This window comes from Pristiophorus japonicus, unplaced genomic scaffold (genome assembly GCF_044704955.1).
Source record: "Pristiophorus japonicus isolate sPriJap1 unplaced genomic scaffold, sPriJap1.hap1 HAP1_SCAFFOLD_584, whole genome shotgun sequence".
Taxonomy (NCBI): Eukaryota; Metazoa; Chordata; class Chondrichthyes; family Pristiophoridae; genus Pristiophorus; species Pristiophorus japonicus.
In genome coordinates, this window is record NW_027254493.1 from 206,421 (window position 1) to 228,614 (window position 22,194).

The following is a 22,194-nucleotide window of genomic DNA, read 5'->3' on the forward strand; positions in this document are numbered from 1 at the left end:
CATTTGGTCGGAGGTGGGTTTGGCCATTTGGTCGGAGGTGGGGTCGGCCATTTGGCTGGATGTGGGTCCGGCCATTTGGTCGGAGGTGGGTTCGGCCATTTGGTCGGAGGTGGGGTCGGCCATTTGGCCGGAGGTGGGACCGGCCATTTGGTCGGCGGTGGGGTCGGCCATTTGACCGGATATGGGGTCGGCAATTTGGCTGGAGGTGGGACCGGCCATTTGGCCGGAGGTGGGGTCGGCCATTTGGCCGGAGGTGGGGTCGGCCATTTGGCCGGAGGTGGGGTCGGCCATTTGCTCGGAGGTGGGATCGGCCATTTGGCCGGAGGTGGGATCGGCCATTTGACCGGAGGTGGGGTCGGTCATTTGGCCGGAGGTGGGATCGGCCATTTGGCTGGTGGTCGGACCGGCCATTTGACCGGAGGTGGGGTCAGGCATTTGGTTGGAGGTGGGGTCGGCCATTTGGTCGGAGGTGAGGTTGGCCATTTGGTCTGAGGTGGGACCGGCCATTTGGTCGGAGGTGGGATCGACCATTTGGCCGGAGGTGGGGTCGGCCATATGGCCGGAGGTGTGGTTGGCCATTTGTCCGGAGGTGGGGCCTGCCATTTGTCCGGAGATGGGGCCTGCCATTTGGCTGGTGGTCGGACCTGCCATTTGGCCGGAGGTGGGGTTGGCCATTTGGCCGGAGGTGGGGCCTGCCATTTGGCCGGAGGTGGGGTCGGCCATATGGCCGGAGGTGGGGTCGGCCATTTGGCCGGAGGTGGGGCCTGCCATTTGGCCGGAGGTGGGGCCTGCCATTTGGCCGGAGGTGGGGCCTGCCATTTGGCCGGAGGTGTGGTTGGCCATTTGGCCGGAGGTGGGGCCTGCCATTTGGCCGTAGGTGGGGCCTGCCATTTGGCCTACTCTGAATATGATGCCATTATACTCACAAATGGAGTAAAACTCAATAAAACTTGTCCTGCTCGTGTCCCTAACAGGAACAAGCAATGTTGAGCAAATGGGGACGGGGCAGAAAATGGGACTAATTGGATAGCTATTTCACAGAGTGACCACAGGCACGATGAGCTAGGGGCCTCCTTCTGTGTAGATATGTGCTCTGATTCAAACTGAGAACTGACCAGGTGCAACAGCAACACTTGTGTGTTCAAGTGGTGACGGCTGGACTGACCAAACATTTTTACACCGCTGCTTGTACAAAACCAGCCGTTCTGTTTGTCAGTCCCGCTGACGGTTTCCCACACTTACCTTGCTTCAGTTTGAGAGCCAACTCCAGGTAATCGTCCAATGATGTCTCTCCGTCATTTGTCCTCAGCTCCAGGGCGAAGTCGCCAACTGACCACACAAAGGCCAGGAAGAACCGGGCAAACCCCAGCGACTGGTCAGTCCCAGCTGCCGCTTTCACTTTGATGTGCTCGGTCAGTTCTGTGATGTAACTGAGGACCAGCTAAGGAACACATTTACAAATGGCTGCCAGATTCGAGGTGCTCAGGCCCAGGGTAAAAGAAAGCAAGTCTTGCATTTATACGTGCCCTTCACAACCACCGGACGTCTCAAAGTGCTTTACAATCAATGAAATACTTTTGAAGTATAATCACTGTTGTACTGTAGAAACACTGCCACCAATTGGTACACAGCAAGCTCCCACAAACAACAATGTGATAATGACCAGATAACCTGTTTTTGGTATGTTGATTAAGGGATAAATATTGACCAGGAAATCAGAGAACTCCACTGGCCGCCTTCAAAATAGCATCATGTGATCTTTTACATCCACCTGAGGGGACAGACAGGGCCTTGGTTTAATGTATCATCTGAAAAACAGTGCTGCATTCCTTCAGCACTGCACTGGAATGTCAGCCTAGCATTATATGCTCAAGCTCCTGGAGTGGGACTTGAACCCACAACCTTCTACCTCAGAGGCAAGTGTGCTACCCACTAGGCCACAGCTGACACTTGGATAGTGCTAATGTCTAACCGGAGCCAGGTGTTATTAGTGTCGATGTGTCAAGGAAGAGTCTGTTCTCATCGACATTTCGGGGTAAAAATGAAGTACCTTAGTGCCAGTCAGTGCCGTGCAGGGGGAGCTGAGGCAGGAGCATTACACGAGGCGAATCCAGCGATGTACATCAAATCTGGCCCCCCCTGTAGCATTGCTGCTACGAGTTAGCGCCGAGGACTTCAGCGCCAGGCAGATCGTGACGTCAGTGCACGTGCTCTGCTCACTGCGGCCCGACCTGCAAAATTCATTGTCGTCCCCCTGCCTTCGCGCCTGTCCCTGACAGTGACAGGGGGAGGAGGCAACAAGCCAGTGGATGCCATGTCCAGGGGTGCTACTTAAAGGGGTCATGAGAAATGAGTCGCAGCTGTCAGCTTAGTGCTGTTTCACTGCCTCCTTGTCAGTTTGACATTGTGTAACAGTTGAATTCAGTCATTTAAAGGCTGTTTAATCTCCAGAGTCTTGTGGCTACTAAACATTCGTGGCATTTTTATTCTCACAACATGTCAAAGTGCTACACTAGAATGTGGTTTTGTAGCATCAATGAACCTCCCCTTTAAGAACTGGAAAGAGCCTGTGCCAGTGATAACTTGTGATTAGACTGCACCTGATATTGCTTAGCACTTTGAGTCTAACGCCCCTGAGCTAGGCTATTCGCGCTTGAGTTAGTGCTCCAATCCTTTCTTTGAACAATGAGATTTAATGTGTGCAGCGCGATTCATTAACGCCTGACGCTAAATCTCAAACTTTTCTAAAGTTAACGCCCATTCCTGGGCTGCAATGAATTTCTCCCCCTTAGTCAATTAAATGTCCAGAGCATTCAGATATCAGTCTGACAGCTTAACCGTCTGGCATTCTCCAGGCACAAGTTCCTTCAACAGATCTCTGACAAAGATGCCTTTTACCCACAAAATGGACTCTTCAATCCCAAACAATAGGATAGAAACAGCAGAAATGTGTTTGTTCCAGGAAAGGGTTAATGCATTAATAAAGCTCCTGACCCTTTTTGTAATTCATTCTCTGGAATCTGTTTGTTCCAGGAAAGGGTTAATGCATTAATAAAGCTCCTGACCCTTTTTGTAATTCATTCTCTGGAATGTATTTGTTCCAGGAATGGGTTAATGCATTAATAAAGCTCCTGACCCTTTTTGTAATTCATTCTCTGGAATGTATTTGTTCCAGGAAAGGGTTAATGCATTAATAAAGTTCCTGACCCTTTTTGTAATTCATTCTCTGGAATGTATTTGTTCCAGGAATGGGTTAATGCATTAATAAAGCTCCTGACCCTTTTTGTAATTCATTCTCTGGATATGGGGATCACTGGCATTTATTGTGCACCTCTACTTGCCCTGAGAACATGGTGGTGGGCCTTCAATCTGGTACACCATTTCAGAGGGCAGTTAAGAGTCAACCACGTTGGTGTAGCCCTGGAGTCACATATAACAACTACAGCTTGTATTTATATAGCGCCTTTCACATAGTAAAACATCCCAAGGCTTTCCACAGGAGTATTATAAGACAACAAATTTGACAGCGAGCCAATAAGGAGAAATTAGCGCAGGTGTCCAAAAGCTTGGTCAAAGAGGTAGATTTTCAGGATTGTATTCAAGGAGGAAAGAGAGGTAGAGGCGGAGAGGTTTAGGGAGGGAGTTCCAGAGCTTGGGGCCCAGGCAACAGAAGGCACGGCCACCAAAGGTCGAGCGATTATAATCAGGGATGCTCAAGAGGGCAGAATTAGAGGAGCGCAGACATCTTGGGGGGGGTTGTAGGGCTGGAGGAGATTACAGAGATAGGGAGGGGCGAGGCCATGGAGGGTTTTGAAAATAAAGAGGAGAATTTTGAAATTGGAGCATTATGGGCAAACCGGGTAAGGATTGCAGGTTCCTTCCCTAAAAAGAAAGACTTGCATTTATATAGCACCTTTCATGACCACTGGATGTCTCAAAGTGCTTTAAAGTCAATAAAGTACTTTTGAAGTGTAGTCACTGTTGTAATGTGGGAAACGCAGCAGCCAATTTGCGCACAGCAAGCTCCCACAAACAGCAACATGATGATGACCCAGATAATCTGTTTTTTGAGGGATATATATTGGCCAGGACACCAGGGATAACTTCCCTACTGTTCTTTGAAATAGTGCCATGTGATTTTTTATGTCCACCTGTGAGAGCAGACGGGGCCTCGGTTTAACATCTCATCCGAAAGACAGCACCTCTGACAATGCAGCGCGCCCTCAGTACTGCACTGAAGTATCAGTGTAGATTTTTGTGCTCAAGTCTCTGGAGTGGGACTTGAACCCACAACCTTCTGACTCGGAGGCAAGAGTCACAGTAAACCAGATAGGTTTGTACGACAATACAAGAGCATCACGATCACTGCTACTAGGACCAGATTATGCATTGCAAGATTTTAAAAATTGCATCAAATTCTCAAACTGCCACTAGGAGGTTTGAACTCATGCTCTCTTGGATTACTAGTCCCGTAAGATAACCACTACACTACCTCAGCCACTCTGCTTGAATTTTGTTTTAGAAAACCGCGTGTGTAATCTGGCAGGACAGTAAATCCAGTGAGTTAGAATTTACCTGAACCTCAGGAATTTACCAGTGAACATTCTACTTCAAACTGACCACTGGTTGGTGTGAGGGGTCAGAACTCAGGGAGGATAGACAAGTAGGAACTTCCAAATTCATGGGAATTTCCAAATCCCAGAGTACTTAAGGAAGTGGCCCTAGAAATAGTGGATGCATTGGTGATCATTTTCCAACAGTCTATCAACTCTGGATCAGTTCCTATGGACTGGAGGGTAGCTAATGTAACACCACTTTATAAAAAAGGAGGGAAAGAGAAAATGGGGAATGATCGACCGGTTAGCCTGACATCAGTAGTGGGGAAAATGTTGGCTTCAATTATTAAAGATGAAATAGCAGCGCATTTGGAAAGCAGTGACAGGACCGGTCCAAGTCAGCATGGATTTATGAAAGGGAAATCATGCTTGACAAATCTTCTCGAATTTTTTGAGGATGTAACTAGTAGAGTGATCAAGGGAGAACCAGTGGATGTGGTGTATTTGGACTTTCAAAGGCTTTTGACAAGGTCCCACGCAAGAGATTTGGTGCAAAATTAAAGCACATGGTATTGGGGGTAATGTACTGACGTGGATAGGGAACTGGTTGGCAGACAGGAAGCAGAGAGTTGGGATAAACGGGTCCTTTTGAGAATGGCAGGCAGTGACTAGTGGGGTGCCGCAGGGCTCAGTGCTGGGACCCCAGCTATTTACAATATACATCAATGATTTAGATGAAGTTGAGTGTAATATCTCCAAGTTTGCAGATAACACTAAGCTGGGTGGCGGTGTGAGCTGTGAGGGGGATGCTAAGAGGGTGCAGGGTGACCTGGACAGGTTAGGTGAGTGGGAAAATGCATGGCCAAAATAATGCCTTGAGATAGTCACGATTATGAAATATCATTCCGAGCACTGGGATTATCAAATGTACATTTTTTTATTTGTTCCTGGGATGTGGACATCGCTGGCAAGGCCGGCATTTATTGCCATCCCAAATTGCCCTTGAGAAGGTGGTGGTGAGCCGCCTTCTTGAACCGCTGCAGTCCGTGTGTGGTGAATGTAAGATAAATTCACACGTGAATGTTTGCACCAACCTGATCCGTCTCATTTTATCTAACTTTGGATGCCTTGCCCTAGTATTCCTTCTCCATCTCTATATCCCCAGAGTCAGGGTCAACCGGGTATTCTACCATGAAGGGCATCACAACACAACCTTGTTGATTTCCAGTGAAAGGCGCTATATCAATGTGCTTTTTTCCTCCTGTTTATACTCTTGGATCCACGGGAGTGTTTTTTGCAAACAATATATGAAGGATACTGTAGCTTGCCCAGTGCGTACTAATCGATGGTGCCCATGCTGTTGTACACCAACATGCTGCTCATCAGCACAGCAAGATCCAAGAGTCATTGTTTTCATCCCCCTGCAGAGATTGAAACAATTACACTTGACAGTCAATCATTTCCCACAATACCCTCCCTCTGGTTGAATATGAAACAGCAGGTTAGGTTACAACTCTGTGCAATATTGGGTGCCAAGGTGTAAACGGGCTCTGTAGTCTCCACCTACCGGCTGGTCTTTGAGAAAAAGATTCAGGAGTGAAATCAGGAGGCACATTTTCACACAAAGGGTAGTGGAATTCTGGGATCCTCTCCTCCTATAAAGGCTGCTGAGGCTGAGGCTGGGGTGGGGGATCAATTGGAAATGTCAAATCTGAGATAGCTTTTTGTAAGCTAATGGTATGAAGCGATATGGAACCAAAGCGGGTAAATAGAGTTAAGGAACAGATGAGCCCTGATCTAATTGAACGGTGGAACAGGCTCGAGGGGCTGAAAGACCTCCTCTAGTTCCCATGTTCCAGTGCAAACCACTAAGCAATGTATGTTGTTGAATCAGTTAATTAATATCAAAAAGTTACCCCTCCCATACTCCCCTCCCCATAAGAACACAAGAGTTAGGAGCAGGAGTAGGCCATACGGCCCCGCGAGCCTGCTCCGCCATTCAATAAGATCATGGCTGATCTATGACCACAACTCCACTTTCCCGCCTGATCCCCATATCCCTTGATTCCCCTCGACTCCAACAATCTATTTATCCCAACCTTGAATATACTCACGACTGAATATCTACAGCCCTTTGAGGCTGAACATTCCAAAGATTCACAACCTTTGAGTGAAGAAATTGCTCTTCAGTGTTAAAAAGCCGACACTGTATCCTGAGAGTATGCCCTCTAGCACCAGCCATGGGAAATAATTGCTCAGCATGACCCTGTCAATCCCCCTCAGAATGTTTCAGTGAGATCTCCTCTCACTCTTCTTTACAATATACATTAACGATTTAGATGAAAGAATTGAGTGTAATATCTCCAAGTTTGCAGATGACACTAAGCTGGGTGGCGGTGTGAGCTGTGAGGAGGACGCTAAGAGGTTGCAAGGTGACTGGGACAGGTTAGGCGAGAGGGCAAATCCATGGCAGATGCAGTATGATGTGGATAAATGTGAGGTTATCCATTTTGGGGGCAAAAACACGAAGGCAGAATATTATCTGAATGGCGGCAGATTAGGAAAAGGGGAGGTGCAATGAGACCTGGGTGTCATGGTTCATCAGTCATTGAAAGTTGGCATGCAGGTACAGCAGGCGGTGAAGAAGGCAAATGGTATGTTGGCATTCATAGCTAGTGGATTTGAGTATAGGAGCAGGGAGGTCTTACTGCAGTTGTACAGAGCCTTGGTGAGACCACACCTGGAATATTGTGTTCAGTTTTGGTCTCCTAATCTGAGGAAGGATGTTCTTGCTATTGAGGGAGTGCAGCGAAGGTTCACCAGACTGGCCTGCACCAGTGGTGCATCGGTCAGGGCGGGAAACGTTGTACTAGCATTCGCGGTGCAAAACATGATCCTCGCCAACTTTAGTGTGGGGTCGTTTGTGCTGTGAGAGGGGCCTCGGGGCAGGGAGGGGAGAGAAATTCAAAAAAACATTCAAACAACATTACCCTTAGCTACTAAATCTCTGAAGAAGAGTACTTCACCTTACCTTTTTTACAGATTTTCTAATGTACCACTGCTGGCAGGGCTGTCCCAACATGTTTTACCTGTTGCTGTTCTGGGTGCGGCGTACGTGTGAATTCATCCCTTTTTGGCATGGAAGCAGGTCTTCCTCGTTTCGAGGGACTGCCTATGATGATGAGCGGGAGAGAGCCAAAACTCGGTCGGTATCGCAATTCTCGTCGTTACACGTCTGGCGCTGCTCTCCCCGGCAGTCCGTTCCATCGCCGCCGCAAACAAGGAGCCGAGGATCCCGCTCGGGCTTTGCCGCTGGGTTCTTGCCGCGAAGCGGCAAATCACGGCAAAAACCCGGTCGCAAACCCCTCAAAAGTCCAGCCCATAATAGTGTCTCACCATTTAAAAAAACTATTCTGTAGCATACATCAGCAAAGTGGAACTTGAGTGTGTTCCTTTGTTAAATAGAATGGACTTAGATCCATGACACACAAGAGTTGATTGAGAGTTAGAATGACTCACCTTGTCCATGTCGCCCAGTCCCTCAGTGTCCAGTAGTACGAGGCAGTGGTCTGGCTCTAGTGGATGAGGCACACACCACATCCAGATCCCTTTGCTCTGGGATTGAATGGTTGATCCAAGTGAGAAACCTATTTTGTTTCGGCGGAGTAGAAACTAGTTAGTTATTTGCAGAATAAAAGTGAATCGTACATCAAGGCCATCTTTATGTAGGAATGTGTTTGTTTTGGAACACTGGCAGGGTGCCTTTGACTGCCCAACTACCAGCGGTGTTCGAGCGGGAAGGATAACTTGGGCTGTGGATAAAACCTTTAAACCAGTAAAATGGGTGAGGGATCGGAAAGGAAGAGTTATATTTATATAACGCCTTGCACAACCTCAGGATGTCTCAAAGCACTTTACAGCCAATGAAGTACTTTTGGGGTGTAGTCACTGTTGTAATGTGGGAAACACGGCAGGCAATTTTGTGCACAGCAAGCTCCCACAAACAGCAATGTGATAAGGACCAGACAACCTGGTTTTTTTTTGATGATGTTGATTGAGGGGTCAACATTGGCCCCCAGCACACCAGGAAGAACTGCCCTGCTCTTCGAACGGTGCCATGGGATATTTTACATCCACCCGAGAGGGAAGATCTGAAAAAGACGGCCCCTCTGACAGCGCAGTACTCCCTCAGCATTGCACTGTGAGTGTCAGCCTAGATTTTGTGCTCAAGTGTTCGGAGTGGGACCTGAACCCACAACCTAACGACACAATGGCGAGAGTGCTACCCACTGAACCATGTTTGTGCACAGTGACACCTGACACAAATAACTGTAACCTGAAGGTAAAGAGCAAAGTAAGGTCGACTGCCACAGCGCAGAAGAAGATGACAATAAACTTGCAGAATGAGCATGGAAATGGCCAATGAACCTCAATATAGATAAATGTGAGTTGGTAGGAGGAATAAAAAAGCCACCGACGTCTTGAAACACAAGAGTCTAAATGGGATAGGGGTGTAAAGGGATTTAGGGGTACAATATGCAGACCATTGAAAGTGGCAACTCAGGTCAATAAACCATAACATTGCAAAACCAGCACTGGGACTCATTTCTAGAGGGGGATGGGAAAAAGGTAGAGAGAGAGAGAGAGAGGGAGAAGTAACTAGAGAGATGATGAATGATCGACCGCAGCACAGGGAGGAAACCAGCTTTGGGGGAGAAATTCGGCTGCTTTGCGCCTCTCGTTAGTGCCTGCACGGGGCAGTAACGGGGCGTGAAGGGGTTACCGATCGGTTGCACCGAATTCAGCAACGCCCGTGAACTTCCTGGGTGGTTTTGCGCAGGCGCGAGCACTTACCGCCTCGGTCTCTAGCGCCCGGTAGATCGTGACGTCATACATAAGAACATAAGAAATAGGAGCAGGAGTCGGCCATTTGGTCCCTCGCGCCTGCTCCGCCATTCAATAAGATCATGGCTGATCTGATCCTGGCCTGAACTCCACTTCCCTGCCCGCTCCCCATAATCCTTGACTCCTCTTTGACGTTGCACAGCACTCTGTTACCGCCCCGGATGTGAAATTTGCTTCCGCAGCTGCCCCCTCCCCCCGCCCCCGTCCCCGCTGCATCGCCGGGCATCAACAGCGGAAGCCACTTGAGGAGCAGGTAGGTCAAACGTCATTCTTCACACAAGTCTGGTGCCTGCTGAGATTTCGTGATGCCTCATTGCTGTGCAATGCCTCAGCCCTCCACTCTCTGAGAATGACTGGGGCTACAATGGAAGTCCCCTGGCCTCACACAACTAAGTACAAGAATGTTGCAACCCATCATCGGCCCTTCCCTTTAAGCGAGGGAAAGAGCCTCTGATGCTGGAACACTGCACTGACAATTCTCCAGTGCTCCTCTCGCAAGCACCCTAAGAGAAGTGGTTAGCGTTTGATTTAGCGCTCCACTTCCCTCTCGGAGCGCTAAAGCCGAAGTCCCGGGATCAAAAAAGGATTATCGCCTGGCGATACTTTTTCTCACATTTCGAAATATATCTCCCCAAAGGTGGGGAGGGGGGGGCGGGAAGGGGGGGGGGATCAGAACTTCTAGCCCAAGGCCCCTATCGAAGATCCGATAGAAAATTGTATCGTGGTGGTTTGTTCATGCAGTAGACAATGGCCAGTTCCATCTTTTTCATTGAGTGCACAGGAAAGTTCGTTCAACCAATTACATCAAATAGTTCAACATTCTTTATTGCCATGGACATGGTTTATGTTTATATTTCTTCATCACGGATGAAAATAACAGAATATTTCTAACAAGCCATAACTCCTGCAGTTTTGAGAGCTATCTGGTACTGTAACCTGACCTCGATACTCGTTTAAATGTGATGGTTTTAAGTGTGTACCTTTCTGTTTCCTAGCGAGTTTGTTCATCAGGTAGGATTTCCCGGTGCAGTACAGTCCCACGATGGCCACCACCACCGTCAGTTGGTTGATCTCTGACAGCATGTTCAAGGTTTCTTGGTTGACCTGGAGTTCACCAGATGCGCTGTTCTCAATGAAACACACGGGCTCCTCCATGTTATAAAATGCACACCCTTCACTTGGGTTCGTGTGGGGACCAATTCTTTTTGTCTAATGTACAAAATAAATCACAAAATATTCACCTTCCATCAGCAATGTGAAGAGGGTTTGATTGAGTTGACTTTGGGGCATTACCAGGTAGATAAAGCCAGTAGATATTAGAGTCATTGAATGGTTATAGCACAGAAGGAGGCCATTCAGCCCATCAAGCCCATGCCGGCTCTCTGCAAGAACACTTTAGCTAGTCCCAACCCCCACCTTTTCACTGTAGTCCTGCAAATGTTTCTCTTTCAGATACTTACACAATTCCCTTTTGAAGGCCTTGATTGAATCTGCCAATCACCTTAAATCTGTGTCTTCTGGTTCTCAACCCTTCCGCCAATGGGAACAGTCTCTCGCTCTCTCTACTCTGTCCAGACCTTCATGATTTTGAACACCTCTATCAAATCCCCTCTCAAACTTCTCTGCTCCAAGGAGAACAACCCCAGTTTCTCCAGTCTACTCATGTAATTGATGTCATTCATGTTGTGTTCCTAATACAGATGAGACTGCACACAGGGAGGTTTGAGTAACAGTGACCTCAGTATTTATTAAGACTCTCCAGAGTGAGGAACAGGCCTTAGGGGCCGGCTTATATACAGTGCTCCCAAGGGATGCTGGGATCCCTTGGGACTTCAGGGGATGCGCTCCCTGGTGGCGGAATATGGGAGTGCATGCTTTACAGATACACAACATCACTCTCCCCCAAAGTCAAAGTGAAAACTATTTACAAGGTGAGGCGGTCGGGAGCCTTTCTTTCCCTGGTGGACCGCCTCGGTACAAATGTCTGTTCTGGTGTGTTGGCTGTGCCCTCGCTGGGCTGGTGTGTTGTTGGCCCTGCAGGGCTGCTGGGTGAGCCTGGCCTTGCTGGGCTGTTGGGCATGATGGGTTCAATTTCCTGGTCCGGGATGGTGTCGTTGATCCTTTGGGTGTGTGTTGTGGGCTCGCAAAAGGTGGTGTGTGCTGTGGGTTGTTCAGGTCAGTCTGTGAATCGCAGCCTCGTTTGGTCCAGGTGCTTTCTGCAAATTTGTCCATTGTCTAGTTTGACCACAAACACCCTACTCCCTTCTTTAGCTATCACCGTGCGCGCGATCCACTTGGGATCATGTTCATAGTTTAGCACATACACAGGGTCATTCAGATCAATTTCCCGTGACACAATGGCGTGACCATCGTTTACATTTTGTTGCTGCCGCCTGCTCTCTACCTGATCATGCAGGTTGGGGTGAACCAGCGAGTGTCTGGTTTTAAGTGTCCTTTTCATGAGTAGCTCAGCCGGGGGCACCCCTGTGAGCGAGTGGAGTCTCGTGCGGTAGCTGAGCAGTACTCGGGACAGGCGGGTTTGGAGTGAGACCTCTGACTCGTTTAAGGCTCTGTTTGATGGTTTGTACTGCCCGCTCTGCCTGCCCATTGGAGGCTGGTTTAAACGGGGCCGAGGTGACATGTTTGATCCCATTGCGTGTCATGAATTCTTTAACTTGGTGAAACATGGCCTGTTGTCACTGACCAGTATGTCAGGCAGGCCATGGGTGGCAAACATGGCCCTCAGGCTTTCAATGGTGGCGGTGGCAGTGCTTCCCGACATTATTTCACATTGAATCCATTTTGAAAAAGCATCCACCACCACCAGGAACATTTTACCGAGAACTGGGCCCGCATAGTCGACATGGATCCTCGACCATGGTCTGGAGGGCCAGGACCACAAACTTAGTGGTATCTCTCTGGGCGCGTTGCTCAACTGAGCACATACGCTGCATTGCCGTACACAGGACTCTAAGTCAGAGTCGATACCGGGCCACCACACGTGGGATCTGGCTATCACTTTCATCATTACTATACCCGGGTGTGTGCTGTGGAGATCCGAGATGAAAGTCTCCCTGCCCTTTTTGGGTAGCATTACGCAGTTACCCCACAACAGGCAGTCTGCCTGAATGGACAGCTCGTTCTTTCGCCGCTGGAACGGCTTGATTGGCTCTTGCATTTCAACGGGGATGCTGGCCCAGCTCCCATCCAGTACACAGGTTTTTATTAGGGACAGCAAAGGGTCTTGGCTGGTCCAAGTCCTAATCTGGCGGGCCGTGACAGGTGATTTATCATTTTCAAATGCTTCCATGACCATCAACAAGTCTGCGGGCTGTGCCACCATCAACAAGTTTGCAGGTTGCGCCATTTCCACCCCCGTGGTGGGCAATGGTAGCCGACTGAGAGCATCCGCACAGTTCTCAGTGCCTGACTTGTGCCAGATGGTATAGTTATACGCTGATAGCGCAAGTGCCCACCTTTGTATGCGGGCTGAGGCATTAATACTTATCCCCTTGTTTTCAGCGAACAGGGATATGAGGGGCTTGTGATCGGTTTCCAGCTCAAATTTGAAGGCAAACAGGTACTGATGCATTTTCTTTACCCCGAACACACATGCTAATGCCTCTTTCTCAATCATGCTGTAGGTCCTCTTGGCCTCAGACAAACTTCTGGAGGCATAGGCGACAGGTTGCACATTCCCCGCAACGTTAGCTTGTTGTAATACACACCCGACTCCGTACGACAACGCGTCACATGCTAGCATAAGTCTTTTACACGGGTTATACAATACAAGCAGCTTGTTGGAGCATAAAATGTTTCGTCTTTCTCAAAAGCAATTACTTGTTTTTTTCCCCATACCCAGTTCTCACCTTTATGCAATAACACATGTAGGGGCTCTAAGAGGGTGCTTAACCCCGGTAGGAAGTTACCAAAATAGTTGAGGAATCCCAGGAACGACCGCAGCACCGTGATGTTCTGTGGCCTGGGCGCGTTCCTGATAGTCTCTGTCTTGGTGTCTGTGGGCCGAATGCCGTCCGCTGCGATCTTTCTCCCCAAAAACTCCACTTCTGTTGCCATGAAGATGCATTTCAACCTCTTCAGCCGCAGCCCTACGCGATCCAGTCGCTGGAGGACCTCCTCCAGGTTTTGTAGGTGCTCGGCGGTGTTCTGGGCCGTGACCAATATGTCGTCCTGAAAAACCACCGTGCGTGGTATGGACTTGAGTAGGCTCTCCATGTTTCTCTGGAAGATCGCTGCAGCCGACCGAATTCCAAACGGGCACTGTTGTAGATGAACAGTCCCTTGTGCGTGTTGATGCAGGTGAGGTCCTTCGAAGACTCTTCCAGCTTCTGCATCATGTAGGCCGAAGTCAGTTTGAGCTTGGTGAACGTCTTGCCTCCTATCAGCGTCGCAAGTAGGTCGTCTGTCTTAGGTAGCGGGTATTGGTCCTGAAGCGAGAAACGATTAATAGTTACATTATAATCGCCACAAATCCTGACCGTGCCATCACCTTTGAGTACTGCAACAATCGGGTTGGCCCACTCGCTGAATTCCACTGGGGAGATGATGCCCTCGCATTGCAGCCTGTCCAGCTCGATTTCCACTCTCTCCCTCATCATGTGAGGTACCGCTCGCACCTTGTGGTGAATGGGTCGTGCCTCTGGGATCAAGTGGATCCGCACCTTCGCCCCGGAAAAGTTTCCAATGCTTGGCTCAAAAAGGGAAGGAAATTTGTTAAGAACCTGGATACATGAGGCCTCATCGACATGTGATAGCGCTCGGATGTCATCCCAGTTCCAGCGGACTTTGCCCAGCCAGCTCCTTCTAAGCAGTGTGGGGCCATTGCCCGGGACAATCCAGAGTGGCAGTTCGTGCACCGTGCCCTCGTAGGTGACCTTGACCATGGCGCTGCCCAGGACAGTGATAAGCTCTTTGGTGTACATTCTCAGTTTTGTGTGGATGGGGCTCAGAGCTGGTCTGAGTGCCTTGATGCACCACAGTCTCAAACATCTTTTTACTCATTATGGATTGGCTAGCGCCAGTGTCCAGTTCCATGGCTATGGGCAAGCCATTCAATTTTACATTTAACATTATAGGTGGATATTTCGTCGAATGTGTGCACCCTGTGTACTTCAGCATCTGCCTTCGCTCTCTGAGGCTCGCAATTGCTTTGATCCACCATGGACCGACCTTCCTCTGCCACGTGGTTGTTAGCAGGTCTTGCAGAGCTTGCAGCTCGTCTGCAAACTCGTTGCAGGTGCCCCATTGTTCCACAGCTCTTGCAAACATACCCTTTGAAGCAGCATGAATAGGCTGAATGGAAACCTCCACAATGCCAACAAGGTGTGAATTGCCTTGCATTCATCCTTTGTTGCGGACTCTGAGTCATCTGGGTCACCTGAGGCCTGCTGGCATTTGCAGACTCATGGTTTCTGCCCTGTACATTTCTGCTCGCAAACACAGTTCCAGTTAATTTATGAACATTGCTAGCACTTGTGTGCTGAGAGATTTGTTTGGTGTTATCACTGGTGGACATAAACGCCTGTGCTATCGTCATGGCCTTACTGAGGGTCGGTGTCTCTACAGTCAAAAGTTTTCGTAGGATGGTCTCGTGGCCAATGCCCAGTACAAAAAAGTCTCTGAGCATTTGCTCCAGGTAGCCATCAAACACACATTGTCCTGCAAGTCGCCTTAGCTCGGCGACGTAGCTCGCCACTTCCTGACCTTCAGATCGCTGGCACGTGTAGAACCGATACCTCGCCATCAGCACACTCTCCCTCCCGAACCAGTGTACACAGCTCCTCATACGACTTATCTGTGGGTTTCACCGGAGCCAGAAGATTCTTCATGAGGCTGTAGGTCGGTGCCCCGCAGACTGTAAGGAGGACTGTTCTCCTTTTTGCAGCGCTTCCTTCTCCGTCCAGCTCGTTGGCTACAAAGTACTGGTCCAGCCGTTCGACATGGGCTTCCCAGTCCTCACCCTTCGAGAACTTCTCCAGGATGCCCACAGTTTGCTGCATCTTTGCGTTGGATTCGTATACTCGTCGCCAGTAGTTGTGTTCCTAACACAGATGAGACTGCACACAGGGAAGTTAGAGTAACAGTGACCTCAGTCTTTATTAAGACACTCCAGAGTGCGGAACAGGCCTTTGGGGCCGGCTTATATACAGTGCTCCCAAGGGATGCTGGGATCCCTTGGGACTTCACGGGATGCGCTCCCTGGTGGTGGAACATGGGAGTGCATGCTTTACAGATACACAACAGTTCATCCCTGGAACCATTCTTGTAAATCTTTCCTGCACCCTCTCTAAAGCCTTCACATCCTTCCTACAAACAGTACTTAATTGAATGGCCAGATAATACATTCTGGTGGTGTTGGCTGAGGGATAATTATTGGATAATACACTGGGACAACTCTATTGTTCTTCCAATAATGCCATGGGATATTTAACAGATAGGGGCAGATATAAATTGGGCAGAACATCTCATCCCAAAGACGGCGCCTCCGATAGTGCTGCACTGGAATCAACCTAGATATGGTGCTCAAATCCCTGGTGTGCAACAATCCCAGAACCGTCAGACTCAGGTACGAGTGCTGCCATTGAACCAAGGCTGATACCTAAAGGCCGAGGCATGGGCGTTTAGTGAGAAGTTGTTTAAATAACGAACGGCCTTTAGATGTATCTGCAAAAGAGAGAGTTATCCCAGATTGGTGTTGGTGCTCGAGACACATCACCTCGGGATGGATTTTTCACTCCATTTTTTTGGACGGCAGCTGTTGATAATTCTGCTATTCCCATTTACACCTCACCTAGACCCACTTTTTTGTTTCTTTACTTGTACCATTACTGTCTCCTTTGCCTTGCACCATCCCTTCTGTCTCTCTAATCTCACCTGCCTTCCACCCTATCACAGACCTTCCCTTTTGTTCCTTCCTCCCCTCTCCTCTTTCCCTGCCTCTGTACTTGCTGAAAACCAGTTACAACTCGAGCTTTTTTCAGTTCTGACAAAAGCCTATCGACCTGAAACGTTAACGTGCTTTCTCACTCCCCAGATGCAGCTTGAGCTGCTGAGCATTTCCAGCATTTTTGGCTTTTATTTCAGATTTTGCTTTTAGATCCGATTAATTGTCTTGCTTTCGGTTCCATGGGGATGTGACTCAAGTAATACTGATACAGATGTTTTTCCCCCACCTGTCCGGTCCTGTATCCCTCTCACACACTTTTGTCCCAAATGTACCAGAGGGCGCATGACAAATAATCAATGTGTCAAGATCATAGAACGATAGAATGGTCACAGCACAGTAGGAGGCCATTTGGCCCATCGAGCCAATGCCGGCTCTCTGCAAGATCACTTCAGCTAGTCCCACTGCCCCTGCCCTTTCCCCGTAGCCTGAAGGGTGCGAAATTCGTGGGAACCCCCCCGCCCAGTGTTTGGACTCATTGGAAAGGAAAGTTAATTTGGAACTATCTACCAGAGAGTTTGAAATCCTAAAGTACACATGGAAGAAACTACGAACTTTAATCGAATTTGGGATTTTACGAGACAAATTTAGTCTGTATGGGCAGGGCTAGAGAACTAATGGATGGCTATCCTACAAAGAAACCAGTTTGAGTATTGAAGCTGTCTGGGGTATTGAAACTAAAGTAAATTGTCTGGAGAATTATGGATACTCGAAAATCCTTCTCCACAGGAGACATTAACATAGCAACAATTAATCCAGAGATAGCTAACCATCAGCCTGAATCTGGAAAGCCATTTCAGCATATGCATAACAAACAAAGGCCCATCCAGCCCGCATGAAAAAACCCAAGCACAAACAGACATTGCAAATACCAAGCTAATACTTCCATCAAGAAACAGATTTAGAAGATCGACACACCTGAGACAAGTTAACATTTTAATGAGCCCGCCAAAATATGACAAAGAAATACCAAGCCTGCCAAAAATTAAACAAAGAATCCGGGCTGATTTGGCGCTAAGATTAGAACAGCTCCAACAGTATAACTGTGCCCTGTTTTAACAAAGGGTATGCTACTACCTCAAGATACTGCTAGGGGTGTTTAGCATCAAGAAGGGAGAGAGACCACCGCTGCAGTTGTAACTAACTTCTCCAGCTTCGACGTCCTGAAATCGGAAAAGGAAGGAAGAACATCACCATTGTGGCAGCAACCGACCACAGCCAACGTGGTACCACCAAAAACACCGCGATCGACCAACTTCGAAACAAAACTCCACAAGGAAGAAACCGAAGAATCGGAAGTTTCCACTCTACAAGCTAAGTCCTGACTACCAACAGGTGAAAACATTACCTAAAGAGACTTTAAATCTATTTCTAACAAAAGAAAACGGGTACTTACCTCATAAGTCCAAAACGCACACTACTGCATCGGCGGACACCACCCAACTGAAGATTGTGCAGTAAGAAGTCTTCTCCGATGTTCAGGGTATGGCAAGCCGAACCTACAGAATTCAGCAAACCCTGAAATCGCGAACCACCGCTAACTACCAGTAAAGGATTGGTAAGCATAGTCCCTGTTTGCCCTGGAGTCTAATCTAGTCAGTGTTAGGTATTGGGAGGTGGGAGGAGTATTATTCATTTAACCCCTTTGAATGTGTGATGTACTGTTCTTTATTAGAGTAATTATAAGTTTGACATTGTATTTTCTTGTCTTTCATAAAATCAAAGTTCTTTTATACCAAACCAGTTGTCTCTTGCACTTTATCATGTCCCCCAAATAAATCCAGAGTCGAGAACCCAAGGGAGTGGGAGCGATTCAAACCGCTCAGAAGGTCAGAGGTGAACCTGACCCCCGGGACCACCCCTTACAAGCTCTGCAAATTTTTTTCCTTCAGGTATTTATCCGATTCCCTTTTAATTTGAATCTGCCTCCACCGACCGCCCTTTCAGGCAGTGAATTCCAGATCCTAACCACTCGTTGCATGAAAACGATTTCTTCATGTCACCTTTGGACCTTCTGTCAATCACCTTAAATCTGTGTCCTCTGGTTCTCCACTCTTGCGCCAATGGGAACAATTTCTCTTCAGAGGAAAAAAGGGACCTTGGAGTGCAGGTCCATAATCCCTGAAGCTAGCAGGCCAGGTAGTTAAGGTGGTTAAGAAGGCATACGGAATACTTGCCTTTATTAGACGAGGCATAAAATACAAGAGCAGCGAGGTTATGCTTGAACTGTATAAAACACTAGTTAGGCCACAGCTAGAGTACTGCGTGCAGTTCTGGTCACATTACAGGATAGATGTGATTGCACTAGAGAGGGTACAGAGGATATTTTTTTTATTCGTTCACGAGATGTGGGCGTTGCTGTTAAGACCAGCATTTGTTGCCAATCCTTAATTGTCCTTGAAGATGATGGTGAGCCACCTTCTTGAATCGCTGCAGTCCGTGATGTGAAGGTGCTCCCACAGTGCTGTTAGGGAGGGAGGTGCAGGATTTTGTCCCAGCGACAATGAAGGAACGGCCGATATATTTCCAAATCAGGATGGTGTGTGACTTGGAGGGGAACTTGCAGGTGATGGTGTTCCCATGTGCCTGCTGCCCTTGTCCTTCTAGGTGGTAGAGGTCGCGGGTTTGGGAGGTGCTGCCGAAGAAATCTTGGTGAACTGCTGCAGTGCATCTTGTAGATGGTACACACTGCAGTCACAGTGCACCAGTGGTGGAGGGAGTGAGTGTTTAAGTTGGTGAATGGGGAGCCAATCAAGCGGGTTGCTTTGTCCTGGATGGTGTCGAGCTTCTTGAGTGTTGTTGGAGCTGCACTCATCCAGGCAAGTGAAGAGTATTCCATCACGCTCCTGACTTGTGTCTTGTAGATGGTGGAAAGGCTTTGGGGAGTCAGGAGGTGAGACACTCAACGCAGAATACCCAGCCTCTGACCTGCTCTTGTTGCCGCAGTATTTATGTGACTGGTCCAGTTAAGTTTCTGATCAATGGTGATCCCCAGGATGTTGATGGTGGGGGATTGGGCGATGGTAATGCCGTTGAATGTCAAGGGGCGGTGGTTAGACTCTCGCTTGTTGGAGATGGTCATTGCCTGGCACTTGTGTGGCGTGAATGTTACTTGTCACTTACCAGCCCAAGCCTGAATATTGTCCAGGCCTTGCTGTATGCGACACGGACTGCTCCATTATCTGGGGAGTTGCGAATGGAACTGAACACTATGCAGTCATCAGCGAACATCCCCACTTCTGACCTTATGATGGAAGGAAGCTCATTGATGAAGCAGCTGAAGATGGTTGGCCTGGGACATTGCCCTGAGGAACTCCTGCAGCGATGTCCTGGGGCTGTGATGATTGACCTCCAACAACCACAACCATCTTCTTTTGTGCTAGGTATGACTCCAGCCAGTAGAGAGTTTTCCCCCTGATTCCCATTGACTTCAGTTTTACTAGGGCTCCTTGAAGCCACATTTACGAGGATGTTGCCTAGACTGGAGAATTTTAGCTATGAGGAAAGATTGGATAGGCTGGCTTTGTTTTCTTTGGAAGCGGGGAGACTGAGGGGAGACCTTATTGAGGTATATAAAATTATGAGAGACCTAGATAGAGTGGATAGGAAGGACATATTTCCCTTGGCAGAGTGCTCAACAACCAGGGTGCATAGATTTAAAATAATTGTAAGGAGGTTTAGAGGGGATTTGAGGGGAAGTGTTTAAAGCCAGAGGGTGGTGGGGGTCTGGAACTCACTGCCTGAAAGGGTGGTAGAGGCAGAAACCCTCACCACATTTAAAAAGTCCTTGGATGTGCACTTGAAGTGTTGTAACCTGCAGGGCTACAGCCCAAGAACTGGAAAGTGGGATTAGGCTGGATAGCTCTTGGTCGGCCGGCACGGACACGATGGGCCAAAATGGCCTCCTTCTGTGCTGTAAGTTTCTATGATTCTATGATCGCACTTCCTCGTCTGCTGCTGAAGCTATTCTGACCGGCCTATCGGCCTTGACAATAACAATTTTGCATTCAAATCCTGTCGATATATGTACAGCACTTCTGGACATTGAAAGAAAAACACAACTGATTTCAGACCGAGGTGGAGAATCGGTGATACTGCGGAGATGGTGGAGAAAATGAACAAAAATAGTCCAATATCAACGGAGAGAAATTAAGAAAACAAAGAAAGAAAAAGAAGACTTGGATTTATATAGCGCTTTTCACGACCACCAGATGTCTCAAAGCGTTTTGCAACCAATGAAATGCTTTTATAGTGTAGTCACTGTTGTAATGTGGGAAACACGGCAGTCAATTTGCACACAGCAAGCTCCCACAAACAGCAATGTGATAATGACCCAGATCATCTGTTTTTAGTCATGTTGAGTGAGGGATAAATATTCCTCAGGCCAGGACACCGGGCATATCTCCCCTGCTCTTTTTCGAAATAGTGCCATGGGATCTTTTACATCCACCTGAGTGAGCAGATGGGGCCTCGGTTTAACATCTCCTCCGAAATACTGCACCTCCGACTGTAAAGTCCTGACCCTGCAGTACAGACTTCCACAGGTTACATGCTGAAGTCAAGGTCACTCTGGACCTGCACCTTTATTTCACAGCTTCGAGTGCCGCACTTGCCTGAGACCTGCCTTTATATACCTGTATGGAACAGGTATGCAGTGTCTCCGGCAAGTGCACCCCTGGTGGTAAAGTAAGCTTGTAGTTACAGGTCATATCTAGTTAGTCATGTATAGCATGGTAAGATACAGTTATATACAGTAGTGTGAGATACATGACATCACCCTCCCCCAAGGTCTTATTGTCTTTATAGATTCAGTCTCTGAGGTGGTCTACGCTCTCGTATGGAGCGTCTTAGTTGTGGTTCAGTTGTTTGCCTTGGTGCCTGTTTTTCTTTCGGTGTGATTGCTGGTATCTCGCCTGGGCTGTCTGTTGAGACTGCCCTTTCCTCAGGTTGTTCCCTCTGTCTGTCCACCAGGTGTGGTGTGAGTTCCACATTGTAGTCTGCCTCTGGTTCTGCAGTGTTGTTGGTGAATCTACTTTTGACTTGGTCTACATGCCTCCGGCAGGTTTGGCCATTGTCCATTTGTACAACCAGTAGCCTGTTTCCTTCCTTGCCTGTTACTGTCCCTGCAAGCTATTTGGGACCCCTGCCATAGTTTAGTACAAACACTTTGTCCCCTATCTCATTCCATCTCCCCCTCGAATTTCGGTCATGGTACTCAGTTAGCTTCCGGCGCTTTGCCTCAACAATTTCATGCATGTCTGGGAGGATTAATGAGAGCCTAGTCTTTAAGGTCTGTTTCATCAATAGTTGCGCGGGGGGAACCCCAGTCAACGAATGAGGATGAGATCTGTATGCCAGCAGCAGTCGCGACAGGCAGCTCTGCAGCGTGGGACCTTAGATTTTTAGCATGCCTTGTTTAACGATTTGCAGTGCTCGCTCAACCTGGCCATTGGAGGCCGGCTTGAACGGTGCTGTCTTAATGTGATTTATGCCGTGGTCAACTATAAAATCTTGAACTTCTGTGCTGGTGAAGCACGGACCATTATCACTGACCAATATGTCAGGAATTCCGTGCGTTGCAAACATGGTTATAAGGCTCTCCACAGTGGTGGAGGTGGTGCTCGAGTTTAAAATGGTGCACTCGATCCACTTTGAAAATGCATCGATGACTACGAGGAACATTTTGCCCATGAATGGGCCTGCATAGTCTACATCCACCCGCAATCCTTCTGCCCAAAATGTCAACCTCAGGCGCGAGAAACAGACACT

The 22,194-nt window shown here is 48.2% G+C and overlaps 1 pseudogene; it reads right to left on the reverse strand.

The window, feature by feature from the left end:
* LOC139255063 (guanylate-binding protein 1-like) overlaps positions 1 to 22,194 on the reverse strand; it is a 128,349-nt pseudogene that overhangs the window by 18,378 nt on the left and 87,777 nt on the right.